The sequence below is a fragment of the Schistocerca serialis genome, chromosome 5 (genome assembly GCF_023864345.2).
Source record: "Schistocerca serialis cubense isolate TAMUIC-IGC-003099 chromosome 5, iqSchSeri2.2, whole genome shotgun sequence".
NCBI lineage: Eukaryota > Metazoa > Arthropoda > Insecta > Orthoptera > Acrididae > Schistocerca > Schistocerca serialis.
Genome location: NC_064642.1, coordinates 347,611,077 through 347,624,415, shown reverse-complemented (window position 1 = coordinate 347,624,415; position 13,339 = coordinate 347,611,077). Strand labels below are relative to the sequence as shown.

General features: G+C 39.5%; 1 long non-coding RNA gene across 1 annotated transcript in view; it reads right to left on the bottom strand.

The window, feature by feature from the left end:
• Window positions 1-12,778, bottom strand: part of LOC126481224 (uncharacterized) — a 46,787-nt gene extending 34,009 nt beyond the window's left edge. The window contains exons 1-2 of the long non-coding RNA XR_007587529.1: window positions 12,710-12,778; window positions 1,753-1,894 (exon numbers count right to left, since the gene is read on the bottom strand). This is a non-coding gene — a long non-coding RNA (uncharacterized LOC126481224). The remainder of the gene's footprint in view (window positions 1-1,752; window positions 1,895-12,709) is intronic.
• Between the last annotated feature and the right edge of the window lie 561 nt (window positions 12,779-13,339).

The following is a 13,339-nucleotide window of genomic DNA, read 5'->3' as shown; positions in this document are numbered from 1 at the left end:
AACATATGTCTGTTTACCACTTACATTATTTATATACTATTGAGGACTTCCCATTACTATAAGTGAAGATGTTTTGAGGCTAGTTCATTGTTTATTGATATTTATGAATGCTGTAGTTTGTTTAATCAATACTTTGCTCAAATTTGTTTATGTTTCTAATTCAAACCATGAAACTTCTCATCTTATAAAGTCAATTATGCATGACCATGTTTTGCATTTAGAGAGAAAATGTGTTTCATTCGTACAACAGGAGGCAGGTGTTACACAGGGCCTGTTTAGAACACCACAGACCATTAGTAAATAAAAATTACTTCACTGCTGAGAAAAGGCCCAGGATTGGCTATACATCAGTAAATATTAATATGAGAAAAGCTTTATTTGGCTTTAACTTGAAGTCTGTTGCAATTCTGTATTAAAACATTGCAGTGGCTTTAAAGCGCTGTTCAAAAACTATAGTGTTTGTGGATGACACAGGTATGCAACTCGAAGGTCCGAACTAAACATTGCCACATGCAGCTCACATGATAATTGAACAGGATAACAAATGGTTCACATCAAATGGTTTAAGTCATAATTTCACTAATTTTATACAATTTTGAACAACCAAAAATGACCTGTTAATGCCTCTATATGGTGAGAAACGATCTATCTTTTCTACAGTATTATTGTTATTCCATCCTTAGTGTTTCACTGTTAACAGCAAAAGTAGATATAAATGGTCATACATTAAAAGAAACAATGAGTGTGAAATTATACAGGATCCACCTAAACAACAAGTTAAAATGAAATATACACGCAAACTGCTCAAAAATTATTTTGCACAAACCATATGACGTGCATAGTTTGTGTTTTTTTCCATTTCATTTTTTTAATAAAAGAAAGACTGGAAACCTCTTGTTCAACACTCTCTTGACCACAGGAAATTACTAAGTACAGCCACCTGTACTGTAGTCCAATTTTGAATGGTATAATGCAGCTTTTGTACATTGTAAGTCTTGCAATGTTCCTCAAAGGGTCAGTTCATGCTTTGACTGTGTGCCGATTGTCATTATGGTAAGAATGGTTGTCAGTAGGGGAGCTGACTGCCGATTTTTGGCATATACTGCAGAAATGTCATTAGAGCATTTCATCAATATTGTGAGACATAAAAAATTGAAGATCTGCTTCGTAGTCAACACCACCAGCTGATCACTACTATCTACAAATTATGAATCACAGGTACCTCAAACAGAATGCAACAGATATGCCTACTGTTTCTTGGAGGCAACTTGAAATGTTTCGTCAACCCACTCAATATTCAACCACCTCCAAACTGTCAATATCACATTTACACCTCCATTATAGACTAAAATACAAACCCCACTAGCACCATGATGTGCAAAGTACGTGGGCAAGGAAACACTTGGAATGGAATCTGAAACATTGGCATGGAGTTAACTTCTCAGATGAGTGCAGTATTTGTCTGGTGCCTACCAATCAACAGAAAAAGGTATGGAGGTGTCCAGGTAACATTGCACATCTCAGGCATGCAGCCCCGTGGATTCAGCAGGGGCATGGATCAGTCATGTTTTGAGACAGCACTCAGCATAAAAAAGTGTTGCTTCTCATTGTTACCGAGGATAATTTAAAGGCTGTGCAGCACTGGATCACAATCTTCCAACCTATTTTCTTACCTTATCATCAGCTTGGTAAAGGTTTCTTTCTCAAGTCAATAATGAATAGGCTCGTAAGTTCTCCTATGTGACCACTTACCCCCAAAAGCCAGGAAAGAAACAAATTGAATTGCCTGGAGTATCTGCTGATAGTAATGCAAATGGGTGTTCTTGGGACCAGTTGAAACTTGCAATGCATCACCCCGGGAAACCTCTTCATCGTCTAGACGATCTCAGGTGGTCTGTCACCAAAGAGGAAGGCAGACTTAAAGAAGCAATTCCAGGAATTCAACAAAGAAGCTTATACACACAAAGATACATTGTAGGAAATAAGAAAATACAGGAAACAGTAATTTTATCCTCTCAACTCATCCCAATTGTCAACCTCTCTCGGAATTGTATCGATTACTTCCACAGCAAACTAATGGACACAGATGTAAACTTTGTAGAGAAACAATAATTGTTAACTATATCAATAGTGAACCGTGTAATACAACAAGTGCTCACAGTGTTCAAAGTAGATATGACAGAAGTAGTACCATATGCTGGCCGAAGATAGACCAACTAAATCCAGCATCTCCATAAGTGAAAATATAGCACTAAAAGAACTGTGAGAAGATAACAGCATTGTTCTTCTACCTATCGGTAATGATTATGTCGTGATCTTACATACTTATGACTACATTCTCCAACTCTTACATGGCCCTTTATACAGACATTGAATAATGAGCCTGAGAGTAAATAAGTAAATAAGAAGACACTAACACTGCTCAATGCTTCAGGCTTACCATGGAAGGCCATCAACAGCTTTCAAGCATCTTCATGCGCTCCAACAGGGAAGGGTCCTGCTCTGCCCAAATATGGGCAATATGGGTGAATCAGCTTACCAGCTTAAGAGTTTCCTCAAGACATTGCTAAGCCCATGCATGCGAAAGTGGTGCCATCTCATATGTAACTCACAAGGAGACCACATGGCGGTTAGATTTTTTTATTTTTTGACATTTATGTTATGTGAAATTCAGAACACAAACACCAACCTGTCAACGCAGTTATATGCAACTTACAAAAATTTTAGAGAAGACTGACTTTGAAGTTTTCTGAGCATTTGTAATATCCTAAAGTTCAGTTTTTCAACACACAATCTGGCTCTGTGGTACAATGCTCACGTGCCATGTGGGCAGCCTTAGTTTTATTCCCAATCATGGTAAATTTTTAAACAAAGCTGCTTGTTCTACAAGCATATCCTTGAAGAGTAAAATACTTAAAGAAAAAAATTAATTTGGAATCAAACAACAATGCCACTAACATGGCAGGCAGGCACTCTACTACATCACCTGTTGAAAAAACACCATTGTTTTAAGATATTTGAGAAACTCAGAAAACTTCAAAAGTCGGTTATCTCAAGAATTTTTGAGAGTTGCATAAAAATGATTCACAAACTGTAAAATATGAAGATTACAAAAACTTGATTGCTGTGTGCCCTGCATGTCAGTGAAATTTATCCAGTATCTCACTGAAATACAGATCATACACACTGGGTTGCTTTGACAGTTCTCTTTTTATATAAACTTTTGTATATTGTTTTTCCAGGTGTTTAGAACATATGTAATTAGACCACATGACATTTTCAAGCTATTGGGCTGTGAACAACAAAACGTGACAAACTTCTAGTTAGTGTTGAACAGCCCATTTGTGACGACGCCATGGGAAAGTAGGACTAATCTGCTGTGGGACAGGTGTCATATGAGTTGGGCTACTGCTAATCAAAGACCTGAAGGTGCACTATTAGCATTACTGCAAAATTCTTCATCGTGACATCAAAAATTCCAATACCCTACACCACACACAAAAAATTAGGTGTTGCAGTGAATAAACTTGTGAGGTAAATGATATTAAACTCCCTGACTGCAACAGCATTTCAAAAAATGATGAAATTAAATTAATTCTTTCTAACAATAGGAGAAAACAGAGGGAGGAAAAAAAATTCAATCATCGATTGCTGACCTATAACATCTACTTAGGCAGGCATTGTATACACCTACACAAAGCGTGTTTAGTCAAATTAACTGTTGAAGACATAACAAAAATCATTAGATTACATCACTGGAAAGCAGATACTCTTGTGGTGATTACCAATCTCCAGCAGTAATGAGACAGCATCCACCCAGCCCCCCACCTGCACATGCCCCCGAGTTAATGAGTCATGATTAAATTTCCTGAATGACTGAAGTATGCAGAAGGAACACCCATTTCTAAAAGGGGAGAAAAGCAATTAATCTCTAATTGCAGAGTTCTCTCCCTCGTTTGAATGTTCTCAAACAAATACAGTTCTGGCAGAACTAAACAAGAAGAATTTCCATGTTTGTATTTTCTGTGATTTTCCAAGGTCTTTGTATAACTCACTAAATTCTAATAGGGAAACTAAACTGGTATGGGATTAAAGGCACATACCTCACATGGAAGGTGTCATATCTTAAGAATTGAAAACAGAGCATTAACAAGTGACGCCACAGAAACGAGACTAAGTTTATTGTGGAGAAACATTGAAGCTCACACATTTAATTCTTGGACCTTTCCTGTTGCTGACTTACATAAATGATTTGCCTGGAACATTGAAAGACCTTACAAAATTGTGATGTTTGCTGACAACAACAAAATACTGGTAAAGGACCAAAATACATTTGCACAAGACACAGCGAGGAGACTATCGGATCAGGCTTATGACTTGTTCACAGCAATCAGCCTGATCTTTAATCTTACAAAGGTTTGTTTTACGCAGTTCCAATCAAACAAAAATGACCTATAGGTACCTACTGGTGATGCAACACTTCTGTTATTCTGTAAGTTATCATTTTACTCCTAAATTATTTACATTCTACAAGAATTTTCCATGCTATAAGTACCAGAAATAGAAATCAGTGAGCACACAATGGATGAGGCTCCAAGAGTGAAGTTCCTGGGCAGCCAGGTGAATAATAAACTGCTGGGGCACCAGCACAGTTCTGCCTGCTTTGAACTTTGAAATCTTGCTGTCATTACCTGCAAATTGAATCGGTAGCAAACTTAAGCTCAATACTATCCTTTAGGATAACCTTCTGGGGAAATGCAGCTCAAGTTACAAAATGTATTTGTTCTACAGATTCCCCCCCCCCCCCCCTCCCCGTGAGTCATGGACCATCCCATTGGTGGGGAGGTTCGCATGCCTAAGTGACACAGGTAGCCATACTGTAGGTGCAACCACAACGGAGGGCTATCTATTGAGAGGCCAGACAAACGTGTGTTTCCTGAAGAGGGCCAGCAGCCTTTTCAGCAACTGCAGGGGCAAAGTGTGGATGACTGACTGATCTGGCCTTTTAACATCAATCAAACTGGCCTTGCTGTGCTGGCACTGCGAATGGCTGAAAGCAAGGGCAACTGCTGTTGTAATTTTTCTCTATGGCATGCAGGTCTACTGCATGGTTAAACGACAATAGCATCCTCTTGGGTAAAATATTCTGGATATAAAATAGTCCCCCCATTCAGATCTCCCGGTGAGGACTACCCAGGAGGATGCCGTCATCAAGAGAAACAAAACTGGCATCCTGTGGATCAGAACATAACATGGAACGCTAGATCCCTTAATTGGGCAGATAGTTAAGAATATTTAAAAAGGTAGATGGATAGGTTAAAGTTAGATATAGTGGGAATTAGTGAAGTTCATTGGCAGAGGGAACAGGACTTCTGGTCAGGAGAATGCAGGATTATAAATACAAAGTTACATACAGGTAATGTAGGAGAAGGCTTAATAACGAATAAGACTATAGGAATGCAGGTTAAGTTACTATGAACACCATAGTGTACATATTATTGTAGCCAAGACAGATACTAAGCTGACACTCACTACAGTAGTACAAGTTTATGTAACAAATAGCTCCACAGAGATTCAATAAATTTATGAGGAGATAAAAGAAATTATTGAGGCAGTTAAGGGAGATGAAAATTTAATAGTAATGGGAGACCGGAATTTGATAGTAGGTAAAGGAAAGGAAGGAAAAATAGAGACGAGTATGGACTTGGGGAGAGGAATGAAAGAAGAAGCCATCTGGTATAATTCTGCACAGAGCATAATTTAATCATCGCTAACACTTGACACTGGAAGGTTTCAGATTGGTTATGTAATGGCAAGACTGATTTTGGAACCAGATTTTAAATTGCAAGACATTTCCTGAGACAGATTAGACTCTGACTACAATTTATTGGTTATGAACTGCAGTTAAAACTGAAGGATTGCAAAAAGGCAGGAAATTAAAGAGATGGAACCCTGACAAGCTGAAAGAGCCAGAGGTTGTCGAGAGGTTCAGAGTAAGCATTATTCAACAATTAACAAGAACAGGGAAAAGGCGTACAATAGAAGATGAATGTGTAGCTCTGAGAGATGAAGTAGTGAAGACAGCATAGGATCAAGCAGGTAAAAAGACAAGGCCTAATAAAAATCCTTGGGTAACACAGGAGATGTTGAATATAATTAGTGAAAGGAGAAAAAAATTTAAAAAATGCAGTAAATGAAGCAGGCAAGAGAGACGTAGGAACACGTGAGGCAATACTGACACTACGACTTTCCTTAGAAGATAGATTAAGGAAAGGCACACCAACGTTTATAGCATTTGTAGACTTAGGGAAAGCTTTAGATAATGTTAACTGGAATATTCTCTGAAATTCTGAAGGTAACAGGAATAAAATACAGGGAGCAAAGGGATAGCAACAACTTGTACAGAAACCAGAAGACAGTTATATGAGTCAACAGGAATGAAAGGGAAGCAGTGGTTGAGAAGGGGTGAGACAGGGTTATAGCCTATCCCCATATTATTCAATCTGTGCTCTGAGCAAGCAGTACAGGAAACCAAAGAAAAATTTGAAGTAGGCATTAAAATTCAGGGACAAGAAATAAAAACTTTGAGGTTTGCCGATGACATCGTAACTCTGTCAGAGATAGCGAAGGACTTGGAAAAGCAACTGAATGGAATGGACGGTGTCTTAAAGGAGGATAGATGAACATCAACAAAAGCAAAACAAGGATAATGGAAAGTAGTGAAATTAAATCAGATGATGCTGAGAAAATCAGATTAGGAAATGAGACACTTAAAGTAGTAGATGAACTCTGCTATTTGGGCACAAATAACTGATTATGGGCAGATATAAAATGTAGGCTGGCAATGGCAACAAAAGCATGTCTGAAGAAGAGAAATTTCTTAACATCAAATATAGAATTAAGTGTTGGGAAGTCTTTTGTGAAGGTATTTGTATGAAGTGTAGCCAGATATGGAAACAAAAAATGGACACTAAACAGTTAAGATGCAAAGAGAATAGAAGCTTTTGAAATGGGGTGTTACAGAGGATGCTGAAGGTTAGATGGACAGAATGTATAATTAATTAAAAGGCACTGAACAGAATTGGGGAGAAAAAAAAATTATGACACAATCAGACTATAAGAAGAAATCGGTTAATGGGACACATCCTGAGAGATCAAGTTATCACTGGTGGAGAGATCTAGTTATAAAACAGCAAACATGAATTATACTTTCCTGATAAAGTTGTGTCATACTTTTCTTGATTATAATTTGCCCTACAATAATGTGCATGTTCAAGTAAGAATTTTGTGAGCAGTACACAGGTACTATTAAGTAAAATGCTAACAACTGACAATATTATGAAAAGGAAAACTGCCGGTCACCATATAGCAGAGGTGCTAAGTTGCAGATAGGCACAACAAAAGCTTTATGATGAATATATGTTACTGGACGAGAGCCTTTCTTCCTGGAATTTTAAGTTGTCTTTGTACTCCCCCCCCCCCCCCCCCCCCCCAATAACCCTAATTACAACTTCCAACACCCCAGCCCCTTCATTGACATGTGAATGTTTGTTGTTCTTATCTAACAAAGAGATAGAGGGGCTGGCCAGTACTTACCTCAGCTCAGTACAGCCGATAGATACACATAAAACAGAACTGAAAATTTACATTCCTAGCTTTCAGAACTTTGTTCCTTCATCAGGGAGGAGAGAGGGGAAAAAAGGGAAGAAGGGAAAGTGGATTCAGTTACTCACAACCCAGGTTATGAAGCAACAGGGAAAGGTAAACAGGGAGGGTAGCAAGGATGGAGGCATGGTTGTCAGAGGGAAGCCAAAGATATTCTACTGTAAGTACTGTGCCAGCTTCAAACCAAAGAGGATGCATACAGAAGTAAAGAGGTATATAGTATAAAGATAAACACAACTATGTAGGATGAAAAGATGCGTGAATGGCTAAAGAGGAAAGGGAAAGAGGAGAAGACTGAAGAGTGAATGGGAGTGAGGTTGTTTAACGTAGGTTCAGTCCAGGGGGATGGCGGGATGAAAGGATGTGTTGGAGTGCAAGTTCCCATCTCCGCAGTTCAGAGGGACTGGTGTTGGGTGGGAGAAGCCAAATGGCACATACGGTGTAGCAGGTTCCTAGGTCCCTAGAATTATGCTGGAGGGCATGCTCCGCTACTGGGTATTGGGCATCTCCTAGGCGGACAGTTCGTCTGTGTCCGTTCATGCGCTCAGCCAGTTTGGTTGTTGTCATGCCGATGTAAAAGGCTGTGCAGTGCAGGCATGTCAGTTGATAAATGACATGTGTAGTTTCACATGTAGCCCTGCCTTGAATTGTGTATGTTTTTCCAGTAGCGGGGCTGGAGTAGGTGGTTGTGGGGGGATGCATGGGGCAGGTTTTGCAGCGGGGTCGGTTACAGGGGTAGGAACCGCTGGGTAGAGAAGGTAGTCTGGGAATATTGTAGGGTTTAACAAGGATGTTACGGAGGTTAGGGGGGCGACGAAAGGCAACTCTGGGTGGTGTGGGGAGAATTTTGTCAAGGGATGATCTCATTTCAGGGGTTGACTTGAGAAAGTCATATCCCTGGCGGAGTAATTTGTTGATGTTTTCGAGGCCAGGATAACATTGGGTGACAAGGGGGATGCTTCTGTGTGGTCTGGGGGTAGGAACTTTGTTGTTGGACGGGGAGGAATGTATTGCTCGGGAAATCTGTTTGTGGACTGCAGGATAGTTGCGGGAGAGGAAAGCACTGGTCAGGTTATTGGTGTAGTTGTTGAGGGATTCGTCACTGGAGCAGATACGTTTGCCACGAATACCTAGGCTGTAGGGAAGGGAGCGTTTGATGTGGAAAGGATGGCAGCTATCAAAGTGAAGGTACTGTTGTTTGTTTGTGGGTTTGATATGGACAGAGGTGTGGATGTGAGCTTCAACAAGATGAAGGTCAACATCCAGGAAGGTGGCTTGGGTTTTGGAGAAGGACCAGGTGAAATTCAGATTCGAAAAGGAGTTGAGGTTAAGGAGGAAATTAAGGAGTGTTTCTTCACCATGAGTCCAGACCACAAAGATGTCATCTATAAACCTATACCAGGCCAGGGGAAGCAGCTGTTGGGTCTTCAGGAAAGCCTCCTCCATGCGGCCCATGAAGAGGTTGGCATAGGAGGGAGCCATCCTGGTTCCCACGGCCGTTCCCCTGATTTGTTTGTAGGTCTGGCCTTCAAAAGTGAAGTAATTATGGGTGAGGATGAAGTTGGTAAGTGTGATAAGGAACGAGGTTTTTGGAAGATCTTCGGGTGGGCGTTGGGAGAGGTAGTGCTCAAGGGCAGAGAGACCATGGGTATGTGGGATGTTTGTGTAAAGGGATGTAGCATCTATGGTGACAAGAAAGGTTTCAGGTGGGAGACCACCTACTCCAGCCCCGCTACTGGTAAAACATATACAATTCAAGGCAGGGCTACATGTGAAACTACACATGTCATTTATCAACTGACATGCCTGCACTGCACAGCCTTTTACATCGGCATGACAACAACCAAACTGGCTGAGCGCATGAACGGACACAGACGAACTGTCCGCCTAGGAGATGCCCAATACCCAGTAGCGGAGCATGCCCTCCAGCATAATTCTAGGGACCTAGGAACCTGCTACACCGTATGTGCCATTTGGCTTCTCCCACCCAACACCAGTCCCTCTGAACTGCGGAGATGGGAACTTGCACTCCAACACATCCTTTCATCCCGCCATCCCCCTGGACTGAACCTACGTTAAACAACCTCACTCCCATTCACTCTTCAGTCTTCTCCTCTTTAGCCATTCACGCATCTTTTCATCCTACATAGTTGTGTTTATCTTTATACTATATACCTCTTTACTTCTGTATGCATCCTCTTTGGTTTGAAGCTGGCACAGTACTTACAGTAGAATATCTTTGGCTTCCCTCTGACAACCATGCCTCCATCCTTGCTACCCTCCCTGTTTACCTTTCCCTGTTGCTTCATAACCTGGGTTGTGAGTAACTGAATCCACTTTCCCTTCTTCCCTTTTTTCCCCTCTCTCCTCCCTGATGAAGGAACAAAGTTCCGAAAGCTAGGAATGTAAATTTTCAGTTCTGTTTTATGTGTATCTATCGGCTGTACTGAGCTGAGGTAAGTACTGGCCAGCCCCTCTATCTCTTTGTTAGTATTTGTTTCACATCTTATATGAGATTTTCCATTAATCATTTAGATCACCTATATGTTGTTCTTATCTCCCATTTTTGTTTGTTTCTCATTTTTATTTTCTATTGCATACATGATAGACTACAGAAATTAGTAAGTAAGCAAAGAAAAAAACTGAGCATAAAAATTGTCACAACTTACCAAATTTAATGCAAGTAAATATGTTTACATAATAAATATATCTAAAAACAAAGATGATGTGACTTACCAAACAAAAGCACTGGCAGGTCGATAGACACACAAACAAACACAAACATACACACAAAATTCAAGCTTTCGCGACCAATGGTTGCTTCACACACACACACACACACACACACACACACACACACACACACACACACACACAAGCAGACATTTGTAAAGTAATCAAAAATCCAGTTGCAGCTGAAAACTGAAAGGTATAACATGATCTTTTTCATAGGTCTCTTGAATGCACCTACATATGATGCAGGCAGTACATATGTGGAACAATAGGATGTAACTAGACAGCAACAGTAATGAGTGCTCTGGCAAGCTATACGATTCCCAAGCAATGGTATTTCATTAGCAATGATGTTTAACACATCTATGTCTACATCAACATCCATACTCTGCAAACCACTGTAATGTGCATGACGTAGCACACCGTCTCCCTCTGGTTTTTGTTTTGTCCACTTCCTCATTCCTCTGGAGCATTTTACAAAAGTTGTCCCAGCATTACCTAGTTGTACACTTATCTATTCTTATAATCAAATTGTCACCTTCCAGGTAAACCTAGTCTACAGGTTACACCGCAAATCAGTCTGGTACCATAGCCATGATTTATAGAGGAAACACTATCATACTTTAACCTAATTCAATTTTGCACCATAATAACAGGATCACACATACCACATAAAAATGATGAGAAAGTTCTATGATGCTGCTAATAAAGCAAATGAGTTGTCTTAGCTACATGCACATTACAATTTAAATCAGAAGTTCAAACATGTCCTGCCTCATATCCATATGGCATAACTGTGAATAGCATTAAACAATACAGTGATAGTTTATTGTTAACACAAATGTAGATAAAGTTTGTATGATGTCCTCATCTTATGGTAATATATACCTTGACTCATTCCACATTCTTGAAAGTTCTCCTTCCTGATTGGATCTATGGAACATGATGAATGAAGACGTGAATGAAAAAAAGCCCTTGGTATTACAAAACGAGTCGTACTTGATTCTATACATATGTTAGTTGTTTTTGTACTGAAATAACACAGGAAACCAGTTGAGGAATGTAATGAAATGAATGCTATTTTTAAAATTTAAATTTGGGTTTTCTACATTGTATAAATTGGCCATAGAAGAAATCAGAAATTTAAACATAATCAATGTTAACGTCAATCAGTTCAGTGAGAAGGCATTTGTTAACTTCTGGAGCTGTGAATTGGCTTGAGATCTCCAACATGCTACCCTTCCTTAATACTAAGAGACATGTTCTGCACAATGTATACAAACATTCATGTCCTACTTACCAGCTGCCTATCCCCCCTACTCTCACATTCTCCAAGAGTCCTACTTCTAGTTAAAATTAGTAAAGCAGCCATGAACCCATATGATTATATTTCATTAAATGCAGTCCTTTTATTAATCCTGGGCTGCTGACTTTCCACGCATATTACTTTGTAAGTAACAGACATCATTTTACTTCTGGCAATGATTGAAACAAGAGATGAAAGAATTTAATATTTCACTGTGACAATAAAGGTATTGGTAGGTACTTTACATTATGTGCAATAACTTCTAATCCCCTTACAACACTGTGAGACTTATATGACTTTAGAATGGTCTACAATAAACTACAATATTATAGGATTACAGCAGTATGCAATGACTTATGAAGAACTAAGCTAAGAACGATGACAACATTCAGCAGCACTATGTTTACAAGAATGATTGGAATTTGGATATGAGGACTTGATGCTGAATTTTTAATTTAGAATCATTTAATTCGCGGTACGTTGAAATCCAAAGCTGTAGAAATCTACGCTTTGTGTATTGGTAGTTAACGGAAGAAACAAAGGCTACACAGTTTTTTTTACTAAGAAGTATTTGTTGACACAAACTCAATACAAATACTGCACAAAATGTGGCCATATTTGTCTATCGGGAGTGTCCAGTCCACCCAGAAGAGGGAATTAAGAGTATCGTTTACTTTGCTATTGCCTGCTTAGTTATTACCATCACCTACGTATTCATTAAATAACATACAGGTTACTGGGCAGCGCAAAGCAGAAATGCGTCACAATATGTCGCTCCAGTCTGTGTTACATTATCTGAGAACGTGAATTGTAATACCCATCCACAAGTGTTCCACCATAATTTGGTGAAATGCCGCCAGCCTCCACTCAGTTAATAACAGAAACTATGTTGTCTACTCACAGCACCAATTAGCAAGGTGCATTATATAATTGAATAAGTTTACAAGTAATTATGGCTTTATAGGACAGACAGAACGCAGTGGGGATTAGTTTCTTGGCTTTTACCTTTCCTAATCATCACGATATGTAAAATATCAACAGTACTTGTATACGCTAAAGCTAAATCCCATCACGTCCACGCAAACATTTACTACTGCAGACGACGTTTCGATGAGCAGTGTTCCCAACAATTCACAGGAACTCTGTTTATACGCAGCGCCAATCGCTGCAGGATGTGTGAAAATAAGAAAAAATTTCCTGAATTAAGATTTCTTCCCGTTGCGTTTAAGGCTAGATTGTGGGGCGATCTACCTTCTTCCATACCGTCGTGCGAGCCATTGGCGTTCTCGATTGCATTTTTGCGTCTTCTAGAAGACCACAATACAGACACAATCTACATGTTAGACTGTGATACAGATGTCTATTTGTCAGTTCATAGACTTCACCCCTAAAGCTAGTCCTTGTGGTTTTCAATACTGAGGGTCTTTCTTCAGACATCAACCAAATAAAATTTTGAGAGTTTTAAGAAACTTTCTCTTTAGTCGTTGAAGTATATGTGTGGGCTTTATGAACAACATGAATCATACAATTCATCAGTGATAAAACGCGTTGCAAAATAGTAACAATATTATCGGATTGCGTAGTAACGTTTTATCGGCATTGCCTTGTTACTGCATAAGCAGAAATGTTAGTTGT